The following is a 6563-nucleotide window of genomic DNA, read 5'->3' on the forward strand; positions in this document are numbered from 1 at the left end:
TAACACCTTTTTGAAAAGTCTGGACACTGCAAAGTGTTCTGGCAAACCATAAACAAATATAATTGAACCTGAGACAAGAAGATAGCGAGCCTGTCTTCCTAACGAGGGTTACCAATGACAAACTTTAATAACATTTTCTGAAGAACTGTGTTCAAGTTCCTTAAATCCTCAGTGGTTTCCCAGCTTCCTCTATTCTTTAATACTAGCAAATAGCTACTAGGAACTTGGCCCTCAAACTATTTTTAGATGGGTTTTGATGTTTTCAGGTAAGATGTTCACCTGCAGCAGAAGTAGGTTCTTTGCAATTTCCTTCCTGCTCTGAGAAATTCATGGGAAAAAAATCCTATAAAAATAAGTGTATGAATTTCTTCAGAGGTATGTTTAATTTATTTTATAATCTGTTGATGGATGCACAGGTTTTCTCATAGATATGCTGTTCTTTCATTTATAGCTTCACAGTTCTTACAGTTTTACAGACCTTGTGCTTGCCAGTTCTGATGCACAGATTAATGTAAAATCATCTATTTAAAAAAAGAGACAAATCAGGCACCAACCATGCAAACTCTGCTAAGAAAGGAGGACGTTAGCCCTGGAGGAGAATGAGTTTGGTTGTTCACTTTTCTCCAAGTTCCACAACTCTCACATTGAATCATGACTGCTTAAATACCCAGCTTCTGCTTAAATGCTTAGATAGAGCGTGTCTGCAATTAATGAATTCCTTTTGTTTAGGTACTGAATGAATTTCTCTCTGTCAATGGTTCATCCTGCTGGAAACCTGCCAGTTCAAATCCCTCTCTGGGACTCAAATGCTCACATTTCTCCAACCTTCTACCTTAAACATCCAAGTTGATATTCTTTCTCTCACCCTGCAATCCCAGCAAAACCACAAGCTCTGCTAAATGCACAATGCTCCCTTTGTGAAACAGCGAGGAAGAGAATAGATGGGTAGTGCCAGATGTTAACTATGTTGTTTAGCACAATTCACAAACGTACACCTGTACTACGGTGATGATAGGAAAAATAGTGAAGAGCAGTCTCAACAAAGAACAGCACTTCCTTTAACAACTGAGATCTGGAAAGAACCTCTGAGCAGCTGGCAAGGATGATTTCTAATTAGAGTAGATTACAGCGTTGGGGTATTGGCTCCTGTGCTCTCCAGTTACTTACATAGCTCAAAACTGATGATAGGGCAAGCTCCATCTGCTGTGCCAAGGGTAAAGTTACACATAGGGTTGAGCTGCTTCAACAGCTTGTTGCTACAAACCAAAAAGTGTTATCAAAACAAAATCTTACCACTCTTCTCCTGGTAAGAAGGTCCTTACATACCTGGAGCTCAGGACCCTTTCCTCTCAAATGGTAAAATGATTTGATTCACTAACCGAGGGAAAATATAGTCATATTTTTGCTGGTTATTTCTCTATGTTTGGGGAGACATATCTCTGATTTTCATCATTACATTACTTCGCTCCTTTTCTGTGATGTTTTCTGGAAAAAAATTAGTGATGCCAACCTATCATATCTGCAATTTCATTATTAGTACTTTCATGTAAAAAGTGTGCTGGTGTGTAGACTGGGAAAACGGTTTTTGGCTCTTGACAATCAATTATCCAAATTAAAATAAGCCAGTTTCAGTATTAACTGAGAAAATAAGAAGTAATTAAAAATAAAGTATTTAGATAACAATTTTAATAAGTATCGAGAGTCTCTTATTTTCTTTCTACCGAGTTCTATCATAGAGGACAGAAACAGAGTAGATCAATTGTTGCCAACGCAATTTCAATCTACTTTTATAATTACACCAGATTTCCTCATTAGCACGACTATTGCAGTATCCACGTAATTATGAATAATCAGGACATTTTTTACTGATTTTTCTTGTGTGTCATTAATTATCTGAAGTGACAGGGCTAACATTATTTCCATTATGAACAAACAACTAGAAAAAACATGGAAGAAATCAAATACAAGTAATAATAAGATGGCCACTCTTTGAAAATCAGTGTAATCCTGGAAAATGTTAATAGCAGTTCTATCGAAATGAAGTGGCATGTGCTTGCTAGATAATAAAGCTTGTAATATGTTGCATATCATTAGTTCTCAGTAAAAGCATAGATGGAATTTGTCTCTAATTCAAAGCCATTTTCTGCCAGTTAATGGCCCTGAGAATCAAGCATTCACAAATGCAAATGGGAATTTTTCCAAACCAATACTTCACGGGCTTTAAGAATTAGCTTTTACTGCAAGTAGAAGACCATACCTGAGCAATTTTCTTCGTTACGTGACCTGATCTTTACATTTGTAACATGATATTCTCTTCTGATGATTTACTCGATTGCACGTTATTTAATTTTTTTTTTCACTTTGATACATTTTATTGAATGGATAAATAAGTAGAAAAATAGCTAACATGATTGTATTTCCTTTTTGCATCTGTGTTCTTTTTTGACTCTTATTCCATTCAAACGTCAGAAATATGGTTTAAGAACTCACCCATGGTAATTCTCTGGTTTTGAAAAATCAGTAAAAGTTTCCTTTTCTATATTTTTGAAGATATGACACTAACACAACAATTTTTCTCACTTCTCTTGTAGATAGATACTATGAATCAGATGGTGACAGAAATCTTAGAAAATACATTCTTTATTACATGTTGGTGTATATGTTAATGCATTTTTATAGCTCTCAGTAGCTTGTACGTAGTCCTTCTGACTCAGGTAGTGCTCGGGAAATTGGACATTAATCAGCTTCTTCTGAGAAGAAATTGCTCCTGGGACACATCTCGGTGTTCTCTCTTGTGTTGCAAAGCCCTGAAGCAATGACGAACAGTGTAAGAGAGATTTGTGAAAGTGAAATGACAATTGCAATAATTTCTGATGCTTTTTTAGAGCAGTTTATTTTGTGTTTGTGTGTTGTTTGGGCATCCACCTGAGAAATGGACATCTGCCTTTAAGTTGCCTTTACTTGGTTTGAAACAAGAGAACTCAATTCAACTTTCCTACCACCAGATTTGTTTCCTAAACACCAGATTGTTATTAAAAGATAAATCTCCTTCAGCTCACTGGAGCTCTTCCATTTAGCATAAATAACAAATTAACTAGACTTGTGCAACCTGACTTGTGCCTGTGGGGAGGGCATGGCCATTGAATTGTAATGTCGATATTTTTTTCTTTCAAGCATGTTTCATACACAAGTGTGGATGACTGCTAATACAGTTAAAAAATTGACCATCCATTGAAATATCATGTCTTTTCCTAGCAGACAGATGGTTCTCCCCATCTCCTGGCTTGATCCTTGCTTCTCTCAAGTTCACTTCAATGAACTCTTTTTTTAAAACACTTATATTTTCCAATGCAGTATATGGGAAGACTGATGGGGGTAGACGCAGCTATGAATTCCACTGCTGCAGTGACCGTATCCTGATTGTAGCAGTGCTTTTCATCAATGGATAATTCTCAATATCTAAAGTTTACCCTTTTCCAGTGTGTAACCCCAGGGATTATGGGCTTCATATGATGTCGAGGATGGTGCTGTGCAGGTAGATAAGCTGTATTATAAGAACTATGTTTATATTAAAGTTTCTGCTCTCTTTTTCATGGATTCACAAAAATATTTCCAATATAAAATTGGTTTCTCACTCACAGAAGCACACACATACACACCTGGCTCCCACACCACTTAGCCTACTTGTACTATACTCACAATTCTTCTGTTGTACTGAATAATCACTTGTACAACGGGAGTGAGAAATCTTTAATTATCAGAGCTACAGCCACAAAGTGCCTGTTTTTCTCCACTGATTGAAAAAAAGGAACCTACAACTAACTCAGCTGCAGCTTTTTATACAATAGCTACATATCTGTGTTTTGGAACAGTCAGCACACATTTGACATATCAACTTTCATTTATGTAGGAACCTTTCAGAAAAGACTGATATTGCAGGCAAGCTGTAATTGCTAAGCATACAAAGAGCTTTGAAAAATAAGCATGTAAAGTTTACAATACTCTGCAGAATCTGTCACTTCCATATTCCATTGTTTTAGTTCCATTACCATGAATGATAAATAACATTTCTTTCAAAATTCAGTATCTGCAAAAGCAAAGACCTTATATAGATACCATGGTGTGAAAATGCCTTAACATTGCATGATTTCTAGTGGCTTAAAGCCTTTTAACAACCAGAATATATTGATGACATATAATGACCTGCCATTTGCCATGTTTTTAACCTTGCATTACCAGTTTTGATGGTTTTTATCATGTACTGACTTTATTATTTATTTATTTGTTGACAAAGAATTTTGGAGAATGCCTAAAATACAACTCTCAGCCATTTACTAACAATACTACAATCCTATTTTCACTGTCTAATACACAATTAACAGAACAGAATTTTAAAAGTAAGGTTTCAGAAAGTATTTACTAGGAAACTTGGCAACAATTTTCATCCAGTGGCTATGGAGCAGCCAGGTTTAACGACATCAATGTGTGGGTAGGTAAACTTTGCAGTGTTGCAGATGTTACTGGACACTTCTTTTTATGTATTTCCAGAAACTCTTTTAAATGCAGACCACTTCCTGTATAACACAACTCATGAGGGAAGAATAATCACGGAAAGAAATACAGGAAGAAGAGGCGTGAAGCTCTTAAACTCCTTGCACCTTTTTCTCAGTAGGTCAGGGTTTGCCTCTCAGTGCAGCAGTCTGTAAGACTTGTTCAGAAAGCCTTTTAATTCCAGACTCCTTGCCTCTGGCATATAATGACATCAAAGTAATTCCAAAGTTACAACCAAATGTAAGTAGATATGATGAAACAATTTTACCCCCAACCATTATTTTATTTTCCCATTGTAGAAAAAAAAAATCTTCCTCATCAGAAAAAGCTTTGGATTAATGTAGAAATATCCACTAAAAAAAACCAAACCAACCAAACGAAATACTTTGCCCAGATTTTATGTAAAACAAGAAATGTAATCTAGATAATTATAATCTTAGTTATAGTATACATTTGGTTTTGCATATTTATATTTTCTTATATTTGGCTAAAAGCCTGATGATCTCATTTTACTAATTAAATAGTGAGAACTTGTTTCTTGTTAGGGATGAAATAGCATTTATATACTACCTCTCTAGAACCAGGAGATGTTTCCAGAATTCTGCCAAGTCCTTCAGAATTTTTATCCATTAGCCATAAAAAAATTCCTGCATAATATAATTCATTAGTGTCTGCGTTTCTCCTATTTCTTTCAGCTCTAAACCAGCTTCACTATCTAAAAACAAATATTCAAGCAAATATGTGCCAAAAGTGTTAAATTTTGAAAATTCATGAAACGACAAAAAAAGGTCAAATGAAACAAGTCTCTTAATCCTTGAAACACATGCACAGGTTGCTTCTCAAACTGTGTTACTGAAATCAAAATTGTTCAGCATTTGCCAGATTAGAAAGTAAATTGGTAAGCTTACCTCCTTTTAGAAATTGTATCTTTTAAAAATGAATTATTTTTGCACAAAGGCATACTGAAAAATAATACAAATTTCATATACAGAATGTAAATCTCCCATTAGCTTGTAGGGGACTTCAGCTCAGTCCCAACTGCTGTTGGTCACTCACAGTCTCCACAGTTCCCTTGTGATTAAATTGAAAGAGAGCACTCAGTTCCTGACTACTCTCCATATCACAAATGATTTTACAAAATCCCTTCCAAATGAGAAAGCCCTGCTTTAATTAATCATTCCATAAACGGGAACTACTTATACCTTTAATTATTGCTGCTGCCCTTTTTAAAGCTTTCCAATTTCTATTTTATTTTTCAATGGAAGGACAAGATATGGGAAAACTATGAATTTATACAGCAACTCAACAATGTCCTCTTCCTTAGTCTCCCTTGTTCTCCTGATAGTTCTTAATAACAGGTTTGCTTTCTGGCTATTGCTGATTTCTGAAATGACACTTCATAAACTGTAGATCTCACTTTAGATTGTTGTCGAGCAGCACAGAGCCCACCATTTCCCAAGTGGAATTAGTCAGGGTTTTTCTCCACATGTATAATTTTATGTTTATTAGACAGTTAATTATACCTGTGGTTATATTGCCCATCAAATCTGAAGAAAAGCAGGGTCTAACTGCTGTTTTAGGTAATTCTTTGGAAAAAGTTTGTAAAAACTTTCAGAACTTTTCCATTAATGAGTTAAATCACAGAACCACAGAATCACAGAACGTTAGGGATTGGAAGGGACCTCAAAAGATCATTCAGTCCAATCCCCCTGCCGGAGCAGGAACACTTAGATGAGGTTGCACAGGAAGGCGTCCAGGCGGGTTTTGAATGTCTGCAGAGAAGGTAGAATCAGAATTCGGTCTAAGTAAACCAGAGGGCAATAGAGATAAAATTTCAGGGGAATGGAAATATCACCACTTCTCAAACACGCTGGCTGCTGGAGGGGCTGCTCTGATCCCCACTTCAATCCCAAGTAGATGGGGGCATTCCCAGCAGCAGGGCAAGGCAGGGCAGGCCGAGGGGAGCCCGAGGGCCCACCCCACCGCCTGCCTCCCTTCTGGGGTTGCTGCTG

This window comes from Mesitornis unicolor, unplaced genomic scaffold, assembly GCF_000695765.1.
Source record: "Mesitornis unicolor isolate BGI_N332 unplaced genomic scaffold, ASM69576v1 scaffold36305, whole genome shotgun sequence".
NCBI lineage: Eukaryota > Metazoa > Chordata > Aves > Mesitornithiformes > Mesitornithidae > Mesitornis > Mesitornis unicolor.